General features: G+C 46.9%; 1 protein-coding gene across 1 annotated transcript in view; it reads left to right on the top strand.

The window, feature by feature from the left end:
* Positions 1 to 13276, top strand: part of ADCYAP1R1 (ADCYAP receptor type I) — a 69431-nt gene that overhangs the window by 40530 nt on the left and 15625 nt on the right. The gene's annotated exons all lie outside the window — the stretch shown is intronic.

The following is a 13276-nucleotide window of genomic DNA, read 5'->3' as shown; positions in this document are numbered from 1 at the left end:
CAGAGTGCAGGGGGCTATCACTGCTTTCTCGGTCTCAATACTAGGTGGCCCCAAATATGGGTTTTTTTCTTGGTAGGTGTTCACACTGTTCACTCACAGTGAGCTTGAAATCCACTAATCCTCAGGTCTTTTTCATAGGGACTCTTAATCTGGCCATTCTTGCCCTCATTTTGAGCTTGAGAAGTTGATCTTTTGAACCTAAATACAGTACTTTATATTGATCTCTCTTGCACATTATCTTGATCAATTTAGCCCATCATTCTGGCCTTTCTCTGAGCCCTCCCTGCCCCCCAGCCTTGTGCTTGAAACATAGAGAAGCGCACCATCTATGTCTCCATCCAAATTCCTAATGGAAATCCTAGGTTTGAGGAGAGATCTCTGGGTTATGCTACAAGAGACATCTCTCTGAGACCTCATGAGTGACCACTCTGGGAGTCTGGTTCTTCAGCCATCTCCTGGCCCACCTGCCTGCACTGTAGCCACTGGGGGCCTCATTTCTGCATCTGGCCCTCAAGGATACCCTGACCTGTTCCTTGGGACCCTGGCTTCCTTTCCAAGCCGCTCCCCAGCTGTTCCATTCATAATGTAGTCTAGGATTTTGCCAAGAATCTAGACTCTCTTCTCTAGCCTTTCTTGAAAGTCAGGCCAATATCACTCCTCCCTGGGCCCTGTGGCACCCCTCCCATTTGCCATCATTATCTTTCACAGGTCACTGACAGTCCTCAGCACTGTCTCATTCCAAACTAGAGGAATTGTGGATCCTGTGTGGATCTGGTGAATGGAGCTCACAGAGGGCAGCCAGGTATTTGTGACCTTAGCTACGGGTGGAGCTCATGGCCTTGGCCATGCTAACACTATGCTCTAACCACTGAGCTCTCTGACTAATAGAAGGACATAAAGACATGACACTCAGCTGCTTAACAGTGGAATGATCAGCAGATGGAGCCCTGGGCTAGGAGTCAGGACCAGATTAAATCTGCCTTTCTGTGCCGCCTCTCCCCTTGTTCCTGGTTCAGCCCTCTGGGGCCAGACAGGTGTGGCTCATCCTTTCTGCAGACAATTTCTCTTCAGATGCTTGGAAACAGCTCTCATATCCCCCCACCCCCAGTCTTCTCTCTCTGTACCAAGCACGCCCACTTCTTTTAACTGATCCTCATGTAACCTGGAATCCAGGCCCCTCGCCATCCAGGCTGCCCTTCTCAGGCTAATCTGTAGCTGTGAGCCTCATTCTTTAAATGGCCATATCCAGACCCAAGCACGTTCATTTTCATGTCATGTTCAGACACATTCTATCTCAAACATACCCCCCCAACTGTGTTTGTGAAATTGATTTTTAAATGCAATTGTAAAAATGCATTTATCCTTACTGAATTTTATCTTACTAGATGTGGGCCAAATAGCCTGATTCTATCATGCAGTGTGTTAGCTGTCCCAATCAGCTTTGTCATCTGCAGAATGGAAGCATGTACTCTCCGATGCCTATATCTCAGTCAGTGATTAAAAAGTTAAACATCTTAGGGTCAAACAGAGCCCTGGGGCACCTCCCTAGAGACCTGCCAATTCATAATCAACCACTAATGGCTCCTCTTTAAGCCCTTTCAGTCAACTAATACCAAGGCCATCTAATTACATCATCTTCTCATTCACTTCTTTTCCACAAGAATAGCTTGAGACATTTCCCTCAAAGGCTTGATAAAGAATAACTGATTTCCCCTGATCTAATACTCCAACGACTCCTTCAAAAAAAAGAAACAAGGTTAGTCTGGAATGACCTTTTCCTTTTTAAAAGATTCTTTCCTAAAACTAATTTAATTTTTTTTCTATTAATGAAACCCCCCCATCTCCTCACCCACCCCCACCTTGAAAAAGAAAGAAAAACAAAACCCTTTATGACAAATATGCGGAGACAAGTGAAGCGAATTCCTGTGTTGGCCACGCCCCCCAAATTCCTCATTTTGAGCCCAATGCGCTCTGTCGCCAGGAGAGCGATGTGTCTTCTGGAACTACGCTTGGTCACGCTGTTGACCAGACTTCTCCTGGTTCTGCTCGCTTCTCTCTGTGTCAGTTCATACAAGTCTCCCCTGGTTTCTCTGACATGGTGGCCACCTCTGGATGGGATCTTCGCATTCTTTGGGTGGCTCCCTTTTCTAGATGCTCATTGACTGTCTCTTTAGTGACCCATTCTAGAATTTCCCCAGGAATTGAAGTCAAGAACTGTGGATTCTGTTCTCCCCTCCCTCCCCCTACCTTTTCTTGGTCAATCAACAACTATTTGTTAATAGCTACACTTATATAGAGCTTTAAGGTGCACAAAATGCTTCCAGTACGCTCTCTATTTGATTTCTAAAGCTCTGATTGGGTGCCAGGCATTGTGCTAAGCATGGGGGAGACAAAGAAAGGCAAAGCTGGTAGGCTGGCACTTCTCCAATCGCAGAGCTCTAGTAACTGCTTGCTGAATGCTTTTTGATTGGGTGGTGCCAGTGATGGTGGCTCAGAAGTCCCAGTGAACAGGTCTTTGAGGACCCGAGGCTAGAGTCCCTTTGGGCAAGTGGCTCAAATCCATCCAGAGCTGTAAGGTGCTCCACTGCGGTCTCCTTACTTATCTCGGGCTTGGCTCCACCACCTCTAGTCGGTCCTTTCTAGGAGGTCTTGCTCAGTGGCAGAGAAAAGAAAAACAAGGAAAGGACGGAGCCGCTGCTCTTGTCAGTCTTCGTCATTCCATCCACCCCAGACAGAGATTCTACCTCTTCTCTGCTTCTCCTTTTTCTCCCAATCCTGCATAAAAAAACCCCGCCTTTTTGCCGCCCTCAGCTCCCTCTCCAGCCTCAGCTCGTCTTGGGCTTTATTTAGCCTTCCTGACATGGTTTGTGCAGGACGTGCCCTGCTCTTCTCATCCTTTGTTACCTATCCTTCCTTCCACGTTCTTTCTGTAGCTTTTACATCTCTGGTTGGTGAGTTCCCAGTGTGTCCGCGACCGTCTCTTCAGAGAACTCCCGCTCTTCCTCCTCGCTGGGATTGTTTCCCTTCTTACGCGTCTCCCGCCCCTCCTGGGTTGCCGTCTGCCTCAGAACCTTATTCCACGACCCCCTGCCTATCCTTCCTCCGAACCCCTTGAAATGCGCTCTCCCTAAAGCTCGGGGGCGTGTCTGCCTGTGCCCAGATCTCCTTTCCTTCTCCTTCACAGATTCTGGGAGGGAGTGTCCACTTCTCCCTCGGCTTCCCGGCACTTCCGTCACAGCAGCCCAGTCTTCCCTGATCCTGAGGGTCAATCCCACAGAGAGCTTCCTCCGTGTTACTTGTTCCACCCTTTGAAGAATTAAATTATCATTAAGGCCGATCAAGAAGTTGATAGCTCTTCCGCTTCTCCCAGAGAGAGCGCATTTCGGCAGGTGCCTGAATGATTCTTCCCCATCGCTATTCTATCCCGCCTGTAACTCGGGCTTCTGGTCTCTTGTTTCTCATAGCCCTCACCTATTCCCTCTCTCTGCCCCAGTGGTCTCTAGCTGACAAAATCACTTCAGTTTCCCTCTCTCTTGGCATTCATCCAAAAGCTCTCCATCATGTTTTCATCCCATGTTCTTGCATCTCCTTGCGTATAAGAAAGAAGCTGTAAGAATTCCTTCTTAACATACAGCTCCACCCCGCCCTTACTTTGACCTGTCCTGTCTCTTTGGAATAGAGCCATATTCCAGTCATGGTTGCCATCCTCATCCAGTCTCAAGGATACACGTGAGGTCTCGTTTGCCTCTTTTGCACTAACTAGGACCTCTAATTCCTGTTGCTTGTTGCATAAAAATTTGGCATTTGCTTGGAGACCTTTGAATCCAGAGGCATTACAATGCTCTTTTCCAGGATTTTGTCTCATGAGCATCTCAAGCTCTTTCTTCATTGCTCTTTCTGTCTATGGTATCCAGCTTGGTGGATTACAAAGCAGTTTTTTTTCCCTCTTCCATCCTTCTTCTTCTTCTTCTTCTTCTTCTTCTTCTTCTTCTTCTTCTTCTTCTTCTTCTTCTTCTTCTTCTTCTCTTCTTCTTCTTCTTCTTTTGGCAATTGGGGTTAAGTGACTTGCCCAGAGTCACACAACTAGTAAGTGTCAAATGTTTGGTCTGAGGCTGGATTTAAACTCAGGTCCTCCTGACTTCAGGGCCAGTGCTCTATGCACTGCACCACCTAACTGCCCCTACATCTTTGCTTTGCCTCTGATTTTTTTTTTTTGGCTAGGCAATGGGGTTAGGTGACTTGCCCAGGGTCACACAGCTAGTAAGTGTTATGTGTCAGATTTGAACTCAGGTCCTCCTGAATCCAGGGCCAGGGCTCTATCCACTGCTCCACCTAGCTGCCCCTCTTCCATCCTTCTTTACTGCAAAGCTCTTTTGTTTAGATTTTCAAGACAGGAAGCAAACTCATTATTACTTGCCTTTCTTAAGCATGCTTCATCTCTGGCCCTGACTATGTCATTCCTACATTTTCATCCATAGTTCAGGAGTCCCAGACACTACCTTCTTAGCAAGCTAGTCACTCCCCAAATCATTGTTTCTCCTCAGCATTTCTTACCTTTGGAAGGCAGCAGTGAGGGGAACACAATCTAAACCACTCTGGTCTTCATTTTCTTGCCCAAGACTTCCTTAGTTTTGGCAATACTTTTAGGTTCCCCTGGCAATATCATTTGTGCCCACGTGGATTACCAAAGGTGGCTTGTCTTGGGAGGTTCTCTGTGATACCTTGGATATGTTGTGCTCTGGCATGATGACCGATCTCTCCATCGTTGCCTCATTTCCCTTTAGGGGAGAATCACCAACCACTCTTGCCCTTTTCCTCTGACGCTCACAGCTAATTTCTCCCCTGGAATCCTCTGTGGTCCTACTAGATCACCTTTGGAAGACAACAGCTTCTTCCTTCTCAGAGAATTCCCTCATCTTGAGGAAGAGCCTCCAATCTAAGACTACACCAGTTCTTCTTTTCTTCCTCTGGGCAATTCTCTTCTCCTCATCCTTCTCTCTGAGCCTTTACACATCAGTCCTCCTTGACTGCTCTCAGTCCTGCTCCTCCTTCAGCCTTTTCTCACAGAAGTCATGTAGAATTTTGGATCCTACTTGAACAAGGAGACTGTTCTTGATTTTTTGTTTCAATTTCTTCCATCTCTTTTCTTCTTCACCATCCCAAACCACTCCAATACTAGTGCAATCTCCTTCTCCTTCTTATTCAGCTCAAATCTTTCTCTCGTCTCTTGTTTCTTCTCTCATAGCCTTCTTCAAAAGATGCCAAAAGTAGAATCGCCACCTTCATTTTCATCCCCATCATGCCTCAGTCCATGGCTGCATGCTCCTAAGTTCAAGGTGAGGTATATTGCGTGAACAGAACATGGTAGCAGCCCTCTGGAGTAACAGCCCTGCTCAAGGACACAGAAAACATAGCAAACTTGCCCAAAGTAGTTTCCCACCTGTTATCTGGCTTCAACCTTGGCATAGCTCAATGCCTCATCCTGGCATGGAGAGGAGCCAGGGTCATCCAAGATCATGCCAGTGGAATACAAGCTTTGGCGGGTCCTATGAAGCTGTGCCTCATGGTGGTCTTCTGTGGGATGACCAGCCTGGCTGAATCTAAAGGGGCTCGTTGTTAACTAAGCTACCGGGTGATGGATTTCTGCACCACGTGGAGCCTTAAGCACTGCTGGCCAGGAAGCCAGGAAGAGGAGGGTCCGTGACCAGATGGGTCATGGTCATCTAGTCCACAGGGACTCCAGTGCAGCATGAATCTTTGGAGGAATCTTCCCTTTCTGATCCTCTCCTATTGTTCTCTGACATCTCTTTAAGGAAATGCGAACAAAGCATTGAGGGACCCTCATGCAAGGTTCTCTTCATTGTTGCCCAGCTGTACAAACCTGTCATTGGTGGGGACACCCTCGCCTGAACCTACCCAGCTTGACCCAAGAAGGCAAGTCCATTTTCAGGTGGAGAAACAGACTCAGAGAGGTTTAATAAATGTCCTAAAGTCACACAGGAGTGGTGACAGAGTTAGGGCCAGGCCACAGGGCTCATGACTCCCTGTTCAGGATTCTTTCATTAAACTGTGCCATGAGCTAATTTTCCTTTAGTTCAGCCCGAGCCTGTTTTCTAGGCAGCTCCCCCTCCCCATTAGCACACTGGGGCTTCTTTATTCCTCTTGACCTCCATTTTAAGAGTCTCTTCCCATCTCTCTTCATAGGCATCCATAGGGTCTCATCAATTCTTCCAAGCTGCTTTCTGTAGCCCTTTCTCAGATTGAGGTCAAGAATTTCTCCTAATGACATGCTGCCCTTTCTTCACTTCCTTTTTATCAACCATCTCTGTCTTTTCTGCTCCTTCCCAGCCCCAACCTCAACTCCCTGTGGGTGCCCTCCCTCATGCCACTTATCTCCTGGTCCATTGTCCGTGATCATTAACAGTAGTTGCCTGTTTGTACCAACTCTCCAGTAGAGACACCTTATATATAATAAAGAGGACCAAAGCACAAGGGTGCTTGGGAAGGGCAATATTCCCTGCAGGTTCTACCTCCTACATCTGCCAGGTCTTTTTTCAGGTTCCTTTCCAAAGTCCCTGCTAGGTCCGGATTCCCACCAGCATTCTCACCAACTTCTCCCCAAGGTTTCTACCCATTCCATCAGGTTTCCATGAAGGTTCTCTACTTTATACACACACACACACACACACACACACACACACACACACACACAGAGTTTTCCCCCTTGGCGTGTGCCTCATTGGCCTCAGAGGATAGACTTCTAGAGTATGATAATATTATCAAGAAAACCCAAAGCTTTTCTGCCCTCAGAGAGAACTTCCCAAACCCTTCTGACTTGGCTATCACTTCCTGAGGAGGCTAGTACCTGACAGTGGAAGCCCATTCAGTAGGAATTGAGAAAAGAGGCTTTGTGAATAGAGATTTGGAGGTTGAAACTGCAGCAGGCTGGCATCATCTCCAGTACACACAGAGCACTCTGGCAAAGAGAGTTTCTGCAAATAACAGGGAGGAAAGTTAAGGTCTGCAAGGGGGCAGGATGGGGAAAAGGAGCTGGTCCACTTGACAAAGAGGAGGCGAGGATGCAGTGCAAAGAAAAGGAGGCAGCAGGGGCTGAGGACTTGGTGCCCCCCACTCTGGACCTAAAGTTGGGATTGTCCTCATCCTCATCATTCCATAACACTGTACAGCTTGCAAAACATTTTACAAAGATGATCTCTTGCAACACTTCCAACACGCCTGGGAGATCCTAATACTCAATACTGGAAGAAGAGCTCCATGTCCAGCTGATCTCATGCCAGGCTTGTGACTTAGGCAGGTCCGGCACCATTATCTCCATCTTACACGTAGCACCTGACCATGCATGTGCACGCACACACACACACACACACACACACACACATGCAGGCACACACAACATGCATGAACGCACCCCCCACAGACCCTCTTCACATCCACTCAAAAGTATAGTTTATGAGCTCTTACCAGTGTATTTACTTTCACTAATTAGCCAGAAGCTGCATTGCTTCAAAGTAAAAACAAAACCATTTAATAAAATAGCATAGTGAATAAGGGAACAAAAAGATTCCCTCTACCCCCAGTCCCACATGGGGTACATGCCACCATGGGATGCTATATGACCAATGGGGGTGAGCACACAGAGAACACATGAAGGGAAGGGACACAGACCCAGAGTCCATGTTGCCAGGGTCCATGTGTGAAGGGCACATAATAACACATTTGGCCAGAGAGCACGTGTCCAAGGACTCCTAACTCCTCCAACCTTTCCAAGCCCTTGACGTCCAGTAATGTCATCACAACAATCTTGGCCACTGTATCTTCACCACTCTCCTGGTTACCAAGCTGCTAAGCACCAATCAGTGTCAATCAACCAATCAGCCAGCACCAAAAACAAAATGAGGAGAGAGAACGTGTAAGACACAAAGATGTACAGAAGATGAATCCAAGGTCGTTTTGAGAGAGGGCAGGGAAGGTTCAGCAGTGTGGCCACTAGTTCTCTGTCACCATCGCTGGGGAGCAGAGGTTAGACAGCCTGTTTCTGGAAGGGAGAGTTACAGCTCTTTCCATGCACTCCCAAGGGCTAGAAGCCATCACCTCCAGCCAGGTAGCCAAGAAAATCCAGAAGAGTTCCCGAAGTAAGAGTAAGTCTATGCTTTATCCCTTGATCTCAACTAGGAAAATAATTTTAAACTTTTGTTAAATCCTCACTGTGAGTTTTTTCTTCCCCTAAAGTTCATTTCATCAATTCTGCCCCAAAATACAAAATATTGGAGCTATGTTGGGGCTGGGATGAGCCCATCCTCTCTGCTTGGCAGCAGACAAACCTCAGCCTCCACACCGGCTTCACATTCCTCTCTCCCTTCTATACACCTTCTAGTGTCTTCTAGGCTATGCTCAGTCCGGCACAAAAGTCACTTGTACAAAGGGGAAAACTGAGGCTCACAGAGGTTGAGCCAGCCAGGTCTCCTGACTTCTGATCTGTTATGCTGCATGTGAATCATGGTACAGGATGATGTCAATCATTCACACCTTAATGTGAATTAATTGATCAAATCCCTTCCATCGTAGCAGCTTTCTGAGAACACACTATTGATGAAATGTTAGGGAGAAGTAGAGAAGGAAGAGAAGAGGAGAAGAAGAGGAGGAAAGGAGGAAGAAAAAGAGGAGGAGGAAGAAGAGGAAGGGAAGGAGAAGAGGAGAGCAGGAAGAGGAGAAGAGGAAAAGGAAGACAACTTTGGGACCCAGACCACTCCTCATCGAAAGCAGGGCTGGAAGAGGCACTGTATAGTAAGGGGCATTTAGAGTGCAGACCCAACACAAGAAATGTTACTGGGGTTCTGGGATCCAGGGTTTCTGAACCCTTCCTAGTATAGTGTGCCCTGTCCAAGGATAAGGCAGGTCCTCAGATAACCATAGACAAATGTGCCAAGTGTGTATAAGAAGCAGAGGGTGCTACAGTTGTTAACCCAAGGAGACCTATTGGACCTCATTGATATCACGGAGACATTATGGCATGGAGCTCAGGATTAGACTCTGATTCTGGAAGAGCAGCCTATTCACCAGGAAAAAAACCAAGGAAGGAGGTGGGGGAGGAGGCCATTTGAGAATAGAACATATATACTCATGTAAGGAATTCCAGAGACCCAATGTGGGGAGGAGGAAGTCATGGTGGAGAACATGTAGGGGAGAGTAAATAGAACAGATAGAAGCAATGTGGTTGTTGGGGTTTACCAGAAACACAGGATGTAAGAAAAAATTAGATGAGTTCAGGAAGGAGATTACAGACCAGGCAATGGATAAAGGAAGCTGTGCTGATGAGAGCTTGCAAACATCTGGACACTGTTGCTGTCGTTTAGTCGTTTCAGTCACATTCGACTCTCCATGACCCCACTGGGGGTTTTCTTGGTAGAGACACTGGCGTGGTTTGCTGTTTCCTTCAGCTCATTCAGCAGGTGAGGAGCTGAGGCAGACAGGGTGAAGTGACTTGCCCAGAGTCACACAGCTAAGAAGTGCCTGAGTCCAGAGTTGAACTCAGGAAGGGGAGTCTTCCTGATTCCGAGCCCAGTGCTGTATCCACTGGGCCACCTCGCTGCCCTGAACATTGAGTATTGGTTGGAGACAAACAGGTGATGCATTGGTGGGTTAATGACGATTTCCTTCTTCAGAAGGCAGAGGAAGCAGCCAGTGGAATTGCTACTGTGGACATCCTTCTGACCACCAAGGATGACCTGGTCACTCTCGGGATTGAGAAGAGCAGTTGGGACAATGAGCGCTCCAACTCAGAATTCTTGAACAAAAAGAAAGTACGTGTCCTAGATTTGGGGAAAGTGAATTTCAAAGGATTCATTGAAAGGAGTCAACAGTCAAGTCAACAAGCATTTATTAAGCCTTTATTGTGTTCCTGGCACTGTGCCAAGTGCTAGGATTATAAAGACAACAGTAGAAAAAGACAGTCCCTGCCTTCCTGAAACCTACAGTTTAATAGGTGAAGACAGCACATAAAGAGGCATTGAAAGGACAACAGGGAGAGGGTATCTATACCCAACTATGGCAGAAAAAATCCAGAGAATATGGAGCAGAGCCCAAAGAGAAATGAAGGCATGATTGGCCCATGCACTTGCCTTATGATGACAGTTTGGGGACAAATCAATCTCTCAGAAGAAGGTGTCACAGGGTTGGAGTGAAGTTCTGGACTGAGGAGGCCCCAGGGCAGGGGACAGGAAGAATCCTGTAGGGGAAGTCAGCCCAAGGGGTGTGAATTTAACTCCAGCATGAAATTCTGAAGACCAAACATGAGGAGGAAAGTGTCTGCACAGAGTTCATCACCAATGTGTAAAAGAGAGAAACAAAGTCAGGTAATGAGGAAAGAATCCTTTAGGAATTGTGTGGGGAGCAGGAGAGCCCAGAATGAGCTGAGTCTGGTGGTGATGGTGAGGAGGACTGAAATGGTCTTTGTAGCTATGTTGTGGATAAGAGAAGGGGCCCAGAAGGGACAGGACTGCTGTGTGGGGGCTATGGGATGCTGATGCTGCTAACACTGGGAGGGTTTAATGTTTGTCATTCATCCCAAAGGTGTATGGGCCAGTTGTGTGGTGAGACTGAGAGATACCAGATGGATGGCCTCCATGGTGCCCTTGTAATAGGACTAGAACAGGGGCCCTAGTATGTGGGGTGGGGCCATGAGAGCAGGATGGGCCAAGAAAGCTGGACATGTTGTAATTACACCATGAAGAAAGAGGCTACACGGATGAAATCATGGATCCTTTGAAGGGTGAAAGCATTTCTCTGCCAAGGAGAGACTGGCTCTGATCTAACAAGAACATCTAACTTGGAGTCAACAGGAAATGAGTGAGATGGTAAGAGAACACTCAGCTGCTCTTGATAAGGACAAGTCACCAGGTCCAGACCAACTACATCTTTGGGGACTGGAAGATCTGATTGATATGATTGCTGGGCCTGTCAGTGATCTTTGATGTATCCCAGAGAAGGAAGGAGAAAATAATCTGTAAACCAAAGGATATGAAGCTTGACTTCTCATCCTGGCAAAATTCTGGAAGATGTTATTAAAAGGGTGGTTTGTGGACATTTAGAAGGGGGAGCATTGATCACAAAAAGCTACCATGGCTTCACTAAGAACAGATCATGCCATACTGAACCCATTCTCTTTTCAGTCTGGTCTAACAGATCAGAGAAATGCTGTCGATACACTACACTAGATTTCCACAAAGCACTTGATAAAGTTTCTCACACTATCCTTGTGGACAAAATGGAGAGATGTGGGCTAGATGATAGGACAGTTAGGTGGATTTGGAGCTGGTTAAATAACCAATCCAAAGGTAGAGTCATTAATGGTTCAATGACATCTTTGACAGCACTGTTGAACAGAATACCCCTGGTATATGTCTTTGGCCATTGTTCAATATCCAACAATGATGAGTTGGATGGAGCCACAGTCATCACATCTGGAGGTGCCATGAAGCTTGAAGGAATGGTTGACACAATAGATGATAGAGTTGAGATCAAAAAAGCTGCCACCAGACTTGGATAGAATCAACTAACATGAATTTAACCATGATAAACATGAAGCCTTAAATTCATATTTAAAAAGGAACCTTACAAGTTCAAGATGAATGGAGGAGGTGTGGCTAGACAACAGCACCTGTGAATAAGATAAGGGGGTGGGGGGTCAGTGGCTGACCAGCTGGATTTGAGCCAACCATATGCCATGGTGGCCAACAGAGTTAATGCTCTCTCAGGCTACATTAGAGAGACAGTGTGTCCACAACCATAGAGGTCATGGTTCCAGTGGTCACGCCACTGACGTCTTGGGCTTAGCTCTGCACATTGCATTTTAGGAAGGACATAAATGAGCTAGAAAATGTCTAGAGGAGGGAGATGAGGTGAGTGAGATAACTGTGGAATGACATGTGAAGACTGGTTGAAGGAATGGGATGTGCACCCTACAGAGGACTTAGCAGTGAGAGGACAGCTATACTAAGGTGTCCAAAAGGCTGCCACATGCAAGAGGGATCAGGCTGGTTCTGCTTGGTCCCAGAAAGCCAAACTAGAAGCGACAGGTGGAGGCTGCAAAGGTGAAAATTCAGTCTTGATATAAAGAAGACCTCCCCAACAATTAGACATCTCTAAAAGCAGAACTGGGAGCTTTGGGAGATGACTGGTTTCTCACAAGAAATCTTCAGTCAAAGGCTGGACAAGCCCTCGTCAGAGATGTTGGAGAGGTGAGTCTTGTTCAGGTGTGGGTTTGGCCAGATGGGCTTTGAATCACCTTCCAACTTGCAGGTCTTTGACTCAGAGAAGTTTGCTTGGTTGTCGAGGGCCGCCCAGCTTTCCCAGTCCTAGATGAGATGAAGGATAGTGACCCACGTGGACAAGAGAATGAAGAGCCAATGACTGTTCTTTTAGGGATTGAGAACAGGCGACACACACATATGTAGATAGAAAGACGTACAGATACAAGATCAGAATCTATTTCAAGAATTAATCAAGTTCACAGAAACTTGTCCATGCAAGATAAACAAATAGACCTCAAGTCGAAGAATAGTCTTATAACAGAACACGAAATCTTAGTTCTTGAGCTCAATCTTTCCTCTTCACCCATGGAAGGAGAGAAGCAGGAATTTCCAGGTCCATGGAGGACCAAGAGTGTGCTGAGGAGAGGGAGGAGTCTTCCTCCACCCATTGTTTCTAGCCCCTGAAGAGAGGCAGAGGAACGAGGGGGAGAATGGCCAGGCTCAGGCAGCACGGGGCTTTACCATCATAACACTTTTTTACATTCTTCCTCAAGATGAGTGGTTGACTAGCAGAACCTGCTTGAGTACTTCTCAGAAGGCGTGACTTCCTTGTCTTTTTGACTCTGAGATTTCTCATAATCCCATGGCCTTCCTTGGAATTTTATTAAGAATTTCAAATTCCCCAGCAATGATTTCTAGATGTCTCCCTCAGCATCTTCCAATGTTAGGGGTATGAGTACCTAAGGAGGGGAAGCAGGAAGGGAGTAAGGAGACCTTTGTGTCCTGCACAAGTGAGGATTCCCCCACTGTTCCCTGCCCAACCCCAACCCCACTGTTTGAGCATGCCCCAAGGTAGACTAGAGATTCCAGCTTGATCCTGCAGCCCAGGGTTGTGGCTATCCTTGGAGGTGTCCCACAAACCCCTTTGGGGGCCCTAAACACCTGCATGAGATGCCGTCAAAATATCTTGCCTTCTTAACATGTCGGGTAATAAATGTACCTCCCCA

The sequence above is a fragment of the Phascolarctos cinereus genome, unplaced genomic scaffold, assembly GCF_003287225.1.
Source record: "Phascolarctos cinereus isolate Bilbo 61053 unplaced genomic scaffold, phaCin_HiC Scaffold_4;HRSCAF=312, whole genome shotgun sequence".
In the NCBI taxonomy this organism is placed as follows: domain Eukaryota; kingdom Metazoa; phylum Chordata; class Mammalia; order Diprotodontia; family Phascolarctidae; genus Phascolarctos; species Phascolarctos cinereus.
This window is presented reverse-complemented; position numbering and strand designations above follow the sequence as displayed.